We start from the raw sequence: 13,146 nt of genomic DNA, 5'->3' as shown, positions 1-13,146 counted from the left end.
CTGTTCTGTTGGCTGAGACAAGTTTCATGGACTGGCCTCAGACTCACAGAAATCCTCCTGCCTCTACATCTTGAGTTGTAGAGCACTCAGTGTCTCCCAGGTCTCCCTTCATGTGTGTATGTCTGTTTGCACGCTCTCCTGAACTAACCCCTTCTGTCACTGTGAGGTGTCCCTCTGCACTCTGGGTGACTCCCTGCCCTGAAGCCTTCCTGCTCTGACACCCACTCCAGCTGTCGTATGATCAGAGTTTATGAAGTCTGTCTTTGTGTCTTCACCTGTCTGTGTCTTTGCACGCCCTGTAGGCTTAGCGATGAGCGCTTTCCCCTCTTATTTGCTTAGGCCATTTACGTTTTTCATTCGCACAATAATTGTGTTCATTTCTACTTATATTTCAGCATTTTGATTTTGTGGCAATAAACAGTCAATTGGCTTTTAGAAATTTTAAAAGAGGAGTGTTATGTGTTCCACGGTGGAGCGACTGTCTCTACTGCTCTCTTCCCCATGGAGGCCTCCAGCAAGGGCACTGGCACCGGAGCCTTTGCCCCGCCGTGCTCTGTGCAGGTTGATTCGTGTAGCCCTCATGGCAACATCGGCCAACACAAGAGGCTTTGAGGAAGTTGGGGTCAGGGTGATCACAGGAACTGCCTAGTCTCAGAGACAGATCCAGGTCTAGAATCTGTGTTTGGTTGCCTATTGGCCCATGCAACCAACCAGTAGCAAGGCCCAGGAGATGGAGAGAGACAGAAAGTATGGTCAGCTATCCCAGACAAATCACCTTACAACAGTCCTGCTGGGGAAGAGAGCTGAGGCTTCTGTGACCTGGCATCTCAGGGAGCCGTGAGAAGGAGCAGTCATTCAGGAAAACACAAACTGGATGGCAAAGGCAGTCAGGAAGAAAAGCCAGCCATGCCGGGCGGTGGTGGCGCACGCCTTTAATCTCAGCACTTGGGGGGCAGAGGCAGGCGGATTTCTGAGTTCGAGGCCAGCCTGGTCTACAGAGTGAGTTCCAGGACAGCCAGGACTACACAGAGAAACCCTGTCTCGAAAAACAAAAAAACAAAAAACAAAAAACAAAAACAAACAAACAAACAAACAAACAAACAAAAAAAAGCCAGCTATGATCCAGACTGAGGAGCTGGCAAGGAGAGAATGTTAGGTCAAAAGCTAGTTTAGCCACAGAGCACAGGGTCCCATTATGGAGGTCCTCCGGGCAGAAGAGAGACGGAAAGAGGCTCGGACGAGTGTGAGTGTAAAGGGAGTAGACCAAGGACCTCGCTTGTCCTAGGCTAGAACAGCCTACTGGCTGGGAAGGCCTCTAAGCAGGCTCCTCTCCTCAGGTTGCCTCTGGGCCCATGGCTATCATCTGCAGAGCAGGCCTGAGAACCTGGGTCAGGTAAGTGATGATTCATTGGCCCAGTGTCCTGCCAATTTCTTTCCAGTTCTGTGCCTTGACATCTTGCTCTCCCAACAGGATCCTCTCTCTCTTCTTCCAGAGAGATGCCGTGTAGTCTCCATCTCAGAGAAAACCTCCTCCCACTCCCCTCAGGACAGAACGCAGACAAACACGGAAAGGACATACCCAAAGGACAGCCTGCTCAGATGTGACCATGCCAGGGTAAGGCTCCTCACCCTCCCGCTGTCATCCCCCTTGTGTCCACATGTTGACAAAGCAGAAATCCACTCAGAACCTGCACTTAAAGACACTGATAGAATCAACGGGGTTACCCAGGTTAGAACACACAAAAAGCAAATAGTAAACAAAGCTAAGAGTGCTTAAAGGAGGTGAGCTCACGTTTGTGCTTGATCTAGGAATGGCTCGGAACACCCTGCCAGACCGCAGCCTTGCACGGGCCAGAGCAACCTTACTCAGAAAATAGTTTTGCAAGGGCGTCCACCCAGCCGTGGCCTGCCTGAGTTTGGACAGGTGCCACCTTGTTATTGATCCTTGAACACTCTTGTTATGAGTCTCGGGGGAAGGGATGGCTGCTTCAAAACAACTTCTGTGAGCCTCCCCATCTTGCCTTTAGAAATGTCCCCTTGTCTCTGTATCCTTGAATCTGCAGTGGGTTTCCTGGTCTCTGAAAATGTTTGCTACTCAGGGTGACAGGAATGGAGAAGGGCAGGTGTAGGTGACACACTAAGGCCCTTTCAAGTCTTACCCCACCCATGTGGTATCAACCAGCACTGTGGTAATATTTTTAGGCACCAAGAGGCACAATCTGAAGGTGTCACCAAGACATCAAACCAGCTACTCCACCATACAGCCAGGGACTGCTGTCACCCAAGAGGGCCTTTACTGAAGTCTGGGTTGAATTTAAAAATCTGATTGGATGCAGGGTAAAAACTAGAAATAATTGTACACAGCATTCATGTCAATGAGGCAGACACTGAAGGCCTCTGTATGACCAGGATACAGTGACCAGGAAAACAATCGGAAGGTCCCAAGCTCACCAAAGGGTTGGGGCTTTGGGCTACTCTGGGCTACATAGTGGGTTTTATATCAGAGACCAGGGCCCTCACTCGGGGACATAGTGTGAGTGTGGTTGACCAGCAAGCTCCTTCTTGCTACTCTACTCAGAATAAAAAAGAACTCACCTTGGGACTGACCTCAGGAAAAGGAGCCATGGTTGCTGAATGGCACTGGAGAAGTAGCTTAATGGCCAGGGCTTGGGGAAAAGGTTCTCTGCCTCCCAGATGTCACCCACACTTGGCTTTGGTGGCACCGTCCAACCCTGCTCTCTACCAGGGCTCCTCATGAGTAGAACTGGCACCCATGCCTGTCTGTTCACCACTGTTTTCTCCTTCAGTGCAGTGTATTCCCTTCAAGTGTGTCCTCACGGTGGCCCTGTCCTTTCCTGCCCTTGTCTCAGTATCCTCAGCCGAGGTTGTTCTAACCCCACTTGGTTTTTTCCCCTCAAGCACAGTGGCTGGGCCCGTGTCTGATTATGTCTCTCATTTGCACTTTGAACATCATCAAGCTGTTTTCCTGAGAACCCTAGCTGCCATCCGCTTCCTGCAAGAAACAGCTGGCCCTTTGGAGTGTTGTCATAAGATACCCACCCTATCACTGATGCCAACTCTTGGGCAATATAGCCTTTGGCTCTTGGTTCTCTTGCCCTCTCTCCATGGCCCACACAGAAGCTTCTGAGGCTGTCTTCTTACTTATCTAACACCCTTTCAATCTCCCACCTCCAGCTCATTGAATGTAAACCTCTTATCTCGCTCACTTCTGCCCAGCCAGAAAGCTCCATAGTGAATATATCAGGAACGTCTTCTTGGTGCTGGGTCACTGCCATTCACAACAGCCAATTGGCAAGAGCAAGGGGCTGGTCTCATGATGTACCGGCTGCAGACCAAGGTTGGGGAGAGAATGCAGAGGAGGAAGAGAGGGTGCCAGGGCACATGCTAAATCTGTCACCAACCTGCCGGTGTGAGGGCCCAGCCTGGGTGTTGGGAGACAAGATAGGTCTCTTTCCTGCCAGAACATCTTCATGGCGGCTCCGGTTCCAAAGGCGTGGGGTGACAGCTGGAGTCGCTGACCTCACTCAGTAAATTGAGCTCCACTGTAATCCTTCTGCCTACCCAACATGCCAGCACCGGCTCATATAACTGCCAAGCTTGGTGAGGGCTGTGGGCGAGCATTGTTGTTTCTCCCATTTCTCTGCCTCCCTTGAAGCACACCTCTGGAGACCTGGTCCAGAGAAGTTAATGTGCCCACTGCACACTGAGCAGGAGGCTCAAATACCTCTCACCCTGGCCAGTGTGTTCCAGCCATACCTGGGCTGCTCGGTGCCTCCGTTTCCCATGTAGCCTTCTTCTGCTCTCCAGCTCCCATTTCTAAAGACAGCCTGAGATAATGGGGGTCATATACCACTCCCCATTTCCAAGGGCTGCAGCACTCCAACATGACTCTCTTGGTGAAGTTGCCTCAGGACTCTGAAGGCCAACCTACCTCCACTTGCAAAGAAACTGGTAGACTCAGAGGTTTACCCTTTTCTCCAGGTCCTTGGATGTCTGGGTTGCAAGCCCCTTCCCTCTGCCCTCCTTGTTCCTGGGGCACTAAGTCAATTGCAGATGCCTGTGAGAGGAGCCATTCACCTCCACACAGCCAACCTTGAGCCTGCAGCAGGCTTCCTCATGTTCCTGCTCCATTGTAGGCTGGAGGCTCTCAGGAGGGCTCAACCCATTTCTGACCACCCCAAGCCACCTGGTTCAGCCTGTAGCTGGGGTTGAGGATTTGGGGTGGAGTAGGGCATGTAGCTGGCAGTTGAGGCTGCAGAAGTCACAGGGCTCCATGGTGCAAGCTTTAGCGCCTAGGCTATGGGCAGAGACCAGAGAGAGTCTAGGATCCCTGAAGCAGAGGATGGAGCTGGAGACTAGATTGTATGCTAGAAGCAGCTGAGGAAGTAGCTAGGAGAGGAGGATCCAGACAAACTAAATGCTGGAGAGTAATAAAGGAACTTTTCCTTCCCAGTAAGGCCCAGGGCTAGTGCCTGAATGGCTGCTGGGGACCAGAACCCAGAGGCAGCAAGTGTCCATATGCCATAGTGATGTCCCCAGCCCAGAAGGTACTATGTGTGAACTGCCATGCCTGTGAGTCTCTGAGCAAGCCAGGAAGCAATCAGATCTGCTGGGAATGCCTAACTGTACCCAGATGCCCTCCAGGCTCCTATCCCTCATTGTGTCTCATACTATGAGTAAAGGATGCCTCTGCCGCTGGATAGGATATGGGACTCCCCACCACCCCAGTTAACGCTGATAGAAGGCTGATTGTCACCATGCTGGGTCAGGACTGATGGTCACTCAGGTCTGGGTTATGTATCAGACTGCAGCTGGAATATAGGTCACTGGGCCCCCACAGGCCATGTGGTGCTTTAGAAGTGGCCCTCCCTACCTTCCGGGTATTTGAAGCTGCCTCTACTGCCTCATCTTGCTCTCACTACAAAGTGACGGCTCTTCTCTCTGCCTGTAGCTGGGCCCCTCCCCACACTGAGGAGAAACACGATTCCACAGGTTTGATAGAATTCAAGTTTCAGGCAAGACGTGGCTTAGAAGCCTTCACTCTGCCCGTCCCCCCTGCTGTCCATATGCCAGACCTAAGATTTGAGGCAAGTGTCACCAGCCCACACAGCCTATGAGACACTAACAGTTAGCTTGTGAGAGTGAGGGCTCCCCTTCCTCAGAGTTGCAATGTGATGGCCAAGAAAGGCAGCCCCACTTCTCAGCTTCTCATCACCAGTGTGAGGGCACACTGGGCAGGATCTGGTCCCCAGAGAGTACAGAATAAGTACCAGGCTCTTGAGCAGCAGTTCTCAACCTGTGGGTCTTGACCCTTTGCAGCATCGGATATCAGATATTTACATTACAAACCATAACAGTAGCAGAATTACACTTATGAAGTAGCAATGAAATAATAATATGATTAGGGGTCACCACAACACAAGGGTCACAGCATCAGAAAGGCTGAGAGCCACTGCTCTTGAGGGATGCTACTTTGGGCTAAGGGCACACACTTCAGTCAACACATCACACACAGAACGTGACTCCACAGAGGATGTGCAAACCTCTTCTCCTGTTGTTAATTAGAACAATTTATCCCATTGTCAGCTGTGGGAAACACTGTGTCAGGCTGAGCAGAGACCAGGGCAGGCTTCAGGGTGCTAGCTTTTCTCAGTCAGGGCTATTGACACGACGAGACAAAGATGTTGCAGGTCTCGTGACCGCCATGCCTGATCACGATAAAGGCTAATCTTCATTGTCCTCTTGATGGCTTCAGAATCACCTAGAAGAGATGCTTCTGGGTATGTCTTCGGGGCTTTTTTCAGAGAGTTTTAACTGAATGAGAACAACTACACTTAGTATGGACGGCATCATCCCATGGACTTGGTCCTGGACTGAATAAAACAAGGCAAAGGAGACAGAGCAATCACCAGCCTTCAGCTCTCTCCTTCCTGACCACAGACATAACATGACCTGCCGCCTCACTCCTGCTAACCCTGCTATCCACCACGGTGGACTGTTTCCCTCAGACTGTAAGCCTAAATTACCCTCTCCTTCCCCAAGTTGCTTTTGTCAGGTGTCTTGTTATAACAGTGAGGAAAGCGACCACTAACACCTTCACATATGTCCTGTCAGGGAGGACAGCTGAGGAACAAGCAGCCCTCACAGCCGTGATTCATACAAATTGCAAAGCTCATTCCTCACCTTCACTTGTGTGTCTGGACATATGTCCCCAGGCAAAGCCACTGGCCATTATAACTACATAGGGGTAGGAAACGGATTCTGTGGCTGTGAAGAATGCTGGAGGACTGCAGAGGGACTGACTCTTAGCATTGCGGTCTACCTCAGCACTGCCCCGAACTTCCCAGTGTCACTCCCTCCTGCCTGGGCCCTGACAGTGTCAAGTGCACCCCTCTAGCAATCCCCTTCACTCAGTGGAACCTCAAGTCTGTCCTCAGGGTCCCCTTCTGACCACCATAGCCTGCATGCGCTCACTGTCACTGTCCCCTGGGCCAGCCTGGGTTCTACCCAAAGCTCGCGAGCCATGTGATCATGTTCCCCACTGTTTTTTTGTCTCTCTTCCTGATACATGCTTGTCTTCTCTCGCCCACCTGTGACCATCTCCTGTCTCTGGTGTCTGTCACCTTTGAGACACCAGGTTCAACTTCAAATGTCTTATGGAGGTGAATCTTAATGGGTCATTTATGGGCTCATGTATGCTCTCACCGGGGGACATCAGGGGAAGAGGCTGAGAGGCTGAAGCCAGAGGTTTAATCTCCATCCTATCTGACTCGGTGATCCCTCATGGCATCGCAGATGACTTGAGGGAGGAATGCAACATTGCTGTAAAGTGAGAGGCACTGTGGGGTCAGAGGAGAAGGTATAGCTGCCCACACTCCTCCAGACGCCATCTTACTTACCTTCTGACTTGCTTCAAGAGCTGTCCACAGCAGGTCCCAAAGCAGGCAGAATGGAATTCAGGAGTGTTATGCTGCCTGGCTTGACCCTGACCTAGAATCAAGGATGGATAAGGACCCAAAGGGGGGACGTTCAGGAATGGCCAGAAAAAGGGTGTTTTGAACACTGTTAACAGATCAGTGGTTCTCAACTTTCCTACTGCTGTAACCCATTAATAGACACAGTTCCTCGTGTTGTGGTGAACCCAACCGCAAGATTCTTCTCGTTGCTACTTCATGACTGTAATTTTGCTACTATTATAAATCATAATGTGAAAATCTGTGTTTTCCAGTGGTCTTGGGTGAGGATCCCTGTAAGAGGACTGTCTGATCCCAAAGGAATCACGACCCACAGGTTGAGAACCGCTGCAGTAGCTGCTCTACCCTGTCCATTTCCTGGGACTGTCCTTGCTCTTTTCCTCTCTTTTGTGACATACTTGATCCTGACAGGAAGCCAATGGCCAGTCCACCCTCTCAGCCTCTGAACTCACAGGGAGGTCTTTGTGAGAAGAGTCCCACAGTTTATGTTTATTGTATATTTTCTTTGGAGACCCTAGTGGAGCCTTAGAGGTATTTCTTAGTGGGTAAGCGCTTGTTAATAGAACCACTTCACCGCATTGTTCTTTCCTAGAATGCCTCTAGTGAGGGAGAGCTCACTGTGTCTCACTCCGGCCCTTTAAAGTACACGCTTTGCTGTGTGTGTGTGTGTGTGTGTGTGTGTGTGTGTGTGTATGGAGTTAGTCAGCTGCTCCCAGGTCATTAGGTCTGAAACTCATTACCTTAGTTTCAAAAGAAATTAGAAAACAGAAATGGGTAAAGAAATATGGATTTATTTACAATTTGACCAAACCGGGGAGGGTAAGAGCCCAGTTCTTTTCTCTCCACTGTGCCTGTAACAGCCTCACAATATGCAGACAAACTACAAAAGGCAGGTCAAAAGATGCAGATTTGGCATCCTAGGGGTCCCTCCTGGGAGGAGACAGCTGGGTTTTCTCTACTCTCAGCATAGAGGGGAAAATGTTTCCCCTCCTCGTGGATTTACTTACTAAGTAGGAGGATTGCAGTGCATAGCGTGGCGCACACGTGGAGGTCAGAGGACAGCTTCCGAGAGTCACTTCTCTTCTTCCACCACGTGGGCCCTAGAAACTAGACTCAGGTTGCCACACTTGGCAGACTGTACCTCCACCTGCTGAGTCATGTCTCTGGCCTCACTTTTCCTGGAATTAGATTATCTCTTCGGCCTCTCCCGCCACAGCATGGGATCTCAGCTGCACCTTCAGCAGAACCAATTTTAGGACACTTTTAAACCCTGAAAAGAAACTCTGTGTCCATGAGTAGTGAGTGACTCAATTTCACCTCCACTTCCCTGACCCACTTTAAGCAGCCGCAGCCACTTGCTGTCTCTGAAGTGTGTGGTCATCGGTGACTGGACCTTCCACGTGGCATGCTGTTTTCAAGCTTCAAGCATCCAAGCATCCCTGTGATTTGGCTGAGGGACTTACAAAACACCATGCACTGAAGATTTGCTCCCTGGGATATTGACAGGTGCTGTGGAAATTTTGGGGGCACATTGCAGAGGTCCTTAGGCCTTTAAGCAGATCTACATGAAGGACTGCTGCCCCCCGCTGTGGTATTTTAAATAAAAATGGCTGCCATAGGTCCATAGGGAGTGGCACTATTAGGAGATGTGGCCTCGTTGAAGTAGAAGTGACTTTGTTGGAAGAAATGTGTCACTTGGGGGTGGGCTCTGAGGTCTCAGAAGTTCAAGCCAGTTCTCCTCCTGCTGCCTGCCAATCTGAACTATCAGCTCCTTCACCAGCACCATGTCTGCCTGCATTCCGCCATGCTTCCTGTCATGATGATAATGGACTAAGCTTCTGAAACTTTAGGCCAGCCCTTATTAAATGTTTTTCTTTATAATACTTGCTGTGCTGTGGTCATGGTGTCTCTTTACAGCAATAAAAACCTTAAGAAACCTGCTGTTTGTGCCACCATCATCAGGGGCCCAAACAATGGAACACCTCAGTCCCAGAACCTTCAGAACCTTGATCCAAAATAAACCTTTCCTCTTTGCAAATCAGTTGCCTCAAGTATTTTATCACAGCATTGGAAAGCTGACTAATGCAAGAACTCATTAATCCTTCTCTTCTTTTTCTATCCACACTGCATTTCCTTTAACCATGAATGAGTTGATTGGGTATGTGGGTGGTTATCTCACCCTGGCTGCAGTCAGTGACATTGCTATGAACCTTTGTGTGCCAACATGTTCTCATAAAAGATTTATCTATTTACTTTATATTTTTTGTGCATGTGTGAGTGTCTGAACGCATGTACATGCACAGTGTGAATGCCTGGTGTTCACAGAGGCCAGAACAGCTCATCAGTCCCCTGCACTTGGAGTTAGAGGTATCTGTGAGCTGTCACACAGGTATTTGGAACCAAACCTGTGCCTTCTGCAAGAGCAGCAAGTGCTCCTAACCACTGAACCATCTCTGCAGCTGGACATGTCGTGATTTCTCTCTTGTGCATATAGGAATACAGTTATCATGTCATGCATTGCATGGTTATCGTTCTGAGAAGGTCATGGCTGCTTGCCAGGCTACCCACACCACTCTGCAGATCCAACAGTCATGTGCACGGGTTTCAGCATCCCAACATCCCTGCCAATCCTTTCTCCTTCATGTTCCTTACAGCCATTCTTCCACATAGACGTAGTGCCCTGCTGTGGTTTGACTTGAATTTCTCTGATGGCTCTCTTTGCTGACCACCATTTTGGCGCTTGTATCTATATTCTGTGAGGAAATGTACATTAGACCTACTACCCCGGCCCACTTTCTAGTTATTGTCTTTTTGTTACTAAGCAGTGTGAATCTTATTCTATACTCTAAATGTGAACCCTTTTCTCCTCATCTGTGAGTTGCCTTTTATTTTCTGGATTTTCTGGAAAAACAACCATTTTCCAGCCAGACTAGATGACACATGTGTCCTCTCAATCGCTTGGGAAGTTGAGGTGGGAGAAATTACAAGTTCAAGGCCAGGATAGACTACAAAGAGATGTCAAAGCCAATCTTAGCTCTCTCATGAGATCCTGTCTCAAGGTAAAAACTAAAAAGAGAGCCAGGGGTGTGGCTCAGTGCTCCAGGACTTCCACAGCTTGCATGGGCCTTGAGTTTAAACATCACTTCTCAAAAGATATTTCTAGCTTAAATCCAATTTTTGTTTATTATATGTGATCTTGGTGCCCTAGGGAACCACGATCTAGTTCAAAGTTATGTAAATTTACGTTTATTTTTATTTCTGAAAGTCTTAGTATCTACATTTTAAGTTTTGGCTTATTTTAACAGGGGTCCAGTTTCTTTCTAATGTGACCATCCAGTTATCTCCATACACTATTTTAAAACAGACCTGTTCTGTATTGAGCTATCACAGGACCCTATGTGGGACTCAGTTGACAACTTCTGAACTCCCCATTCATGGCTGGCTAGGTGAGTACATGACCCATTCGGTTGACATCGGGGAGGACGTGGGGGAGCACGGAGGTTGTGGTCCACAGACGGCTCTCCTTTAAAGGTGCTTTTTCTTTGCTTTCATGCCTCTCTAGTCGGCTGGCCAAAACAGTGTAGGGCTATCTCCCTACCCTAAGCCAACAAACTGTGAGCCGTAACCAGCAGCAGCAAACTGCTTCCCAGAAACATCTGTGCCAGTGAATGGAAGAACAAGGATATATTCTAGCCAAACAGCTGCTCTTCCAGCAAGTTTTCTGGAAACATCCCATGACCTTGGGATGTCCTTCCATTCATGGACACCCTCTTCAGTTTCTTTCAGCAGTGCTTTGTACTATTCTGAATGTAAGTTTTATACATAGTGAAAGTCAAGTCTTGTGCTTTTTTGATAGAGTCCTAAGAGTGTATTCTTCGGGTTATATCATAAACAGGGATGCTGAGGTAGGTCCGACTTCAATTGGTTCTTCGCTCACATGTAGAACTAGAATTGATTTTTTTTTCTGTGTTGATCTTGTATTCTGTGGCTTGCTCTGATATCAATTCTGGTAGCTCATTAGTCACTTCCATAGGATTCATGACATACTGTGTTCTTCTTGAAATAGTGTTATATCAGCGATTTTTGAAGAAAATTAAATGTGACCCAAATTGCTGTGTTTTTTTTTTCTCTTAAAAGTTGACAGCTTATTATTTTCACAGACTGGAATAAAACATACTTTGTTGATAGTTTCATTATGTTTTAAAGAGAAAATCACAGTGTGGTAAAATTTAAGAAGCTCACATACCTGGACTTACAGTATATACACTACTAATTAACTTGTGCTAATTACTGAACATCCATTCCCACCCTTTCCTCTTTGAGAAGTTGTACTTAGTTTAAAAAAAAATTAGTCACGATTTCCATAATATTCCTCCAGAGGAAAATTATGTTACACATGACAGAAACCTCACAGAACACTTGATGCCCAAAATGTAGGTGAGAGGGTTATTGGAGACCAGACTCAGGAATAATTAAGGTTAAGTGGCCAAGCTCACATTTCTGTCAGCCCAGAGGAATGGGATGTAGGAGTCAAAAAGATACTCTGAAGAAACAAAAGGCAACTGTAATGGTTAGTTTTAATTGTCAAATTGACATGAAAATCACCTGGGAAGAGAGTCTCACTGAGAGACTGCCTAGATCAGGTTGACCTGTGTCTATAGGGGGTTGTCTTGATTATGTTAATTGATATGAGAAAAAACCAAGTCCACTGTGGGTGGCACCATTCCCTAGGATTGGGTCCTGATTCTCTAAGAGTGGGGAAGGTGAGCTGAGTACTAAACATGTATTCACTCCTCTCTGCTCCCAACTATTGATGTGATGTGACCAGCTGTTTAATGTTCCTGCAGTTTCGACTTCCCTGTAATAATGGACTATAACCTGGCATTGTGAGCTCAGATAGACCATTTGTCCCCTAAAAATAAAAAGTCAGAGTGCTTTACACAGCAATAGAAATGAAAGCAGTGCACCAGCAAAGTAGTGATGCCCTCTGCATATTTGGACCACAGTGGGTATATGTGCACTTGTGTGTATATGTCTGGGGTTCTACAGTTATGCTAGTTACTCTGTGCTAATATGTCATGAACATGCCCTAATAGTCCGAGTCTCAAAATAAATTTTATTACTCTACAGCATGTGACCAAACTCTCATTATTGTGGGACGTTCAAGTTCAAGCTCTTCCATCAGTTACTATGGGGTTGGGATTGCTGTTCATCTGGCTGGGTTCTTTTGTTGGAATGAATCTTGGTAGTGCCATTGGTCAACGAGTTGACTTAGCTTACATATTGTCACTCATACCCCACCCTGGCACCACCTAGGGGACTACAGAGGTCCCTTGACAAAGGGACAGAGACTAACCGGCGGCGGCTCCAGTGTCTGATCTATCTGGTCCACCTAACACAAAACTATTGAGAACAGAATTACAAAATGATAGATGTGTTATACTGCATAGACAGGAAGAACCCTGCATGTCACAGCACAACAAACAGGAAAAAATTCAAATAAGCCAAACACTCTATCAGCAGATGAACATTGCAAGCCAAGAACTCTGGGCAGAGCTGTCTTACCAATACAGAGCTCTCAAGCTGAGTAACGCCCTCAGGGTGGGGCTATACACAGGCTAGGTACTCCTAGGCCAGAATTCACAGGAGCCTCTGTACCCCCTCCATTGCTGGGCCTCTCCAGACCCCCTATCCCACTCCTCCACCTGCCTGTGCCTTGTCCCTGAGGGCTGGTCAAACACTAAGCTCCTACCAAGTCTCCCCAGGCTCCATTCTTTGTGTTAGTGTCTCTATAGCTCTCTTTATCATCCAACACTACCATTCTCTTCCTCTGCCATCTGCCTCTCTTCCTGGAAGAAAATCTGCCCTCAGGCAGTGGCTTGGAATGCTTTGCTCACAGCTGTTTCTCTGCGTCTCGGGAGCGCCTATACCGAAACTGTTTGTGAAGGGGATAGAGGACCCCTGTGCCCATCCAGCCACAGTCAGAGGAGCAGGTGGCTCAGTCACAGAGGGATCCAGGGCCACTGTGAACTCGCTCAGTCTGTCCAGCATTCACCTGCTCCAGCCTTTGTGTTTCCTCCTCTCATTCACAGGGTGTCACCCCAAGCCATCGGCTCCCTGAGATGCTTCCCCTGGGTTCCTTCTGTAGGAA

The 13,146-nt window shown here is 48.1% G+C and overlaps 1 long non-coding RNA gene across 1 annotated transcript; it reads left to right on the top strand.

Annotated features, from left to right (window-relative positions):
* Positions 1 to 1,474: 1,474 nt before the first annotated feature.
* On the top strand, positions 1,475 to 11,549 carry LOC143434765 (uncharacterized). The gene is made up of 3 exons (XR_013104521.1): positions 1,475 to 1,615; positions 10,301 to 10,441; positions 10,558 to 11,549. It is a non-coding gene; the product is annotated as an uncharacterized LOC143434765 (long non-coding RNA).
* The last annotated feature ends 1,597 nt before the right edge of the window (positions 11,550 to 13,146 follow it).

Source organism: Arvicanthis niloticus, chromosome 17 (genome assembly GCF_011762505.2).
Source record: "Arvicanthis niloticus isolate mArvNil1 chromosome 17, mArvNil1.pat.X, whole genome shotgun sequence".
In the NCBI taxonomy this organism is placed as follows: Eukaryota; Metazoa; Chordata; class Mammalia; order Rodentia; family Muridae; genus Arvicanthis; species Arvicanthis niloticus.
This window is presented reverse-complemented; position numbering and strand designations above follow the sequence as displayed.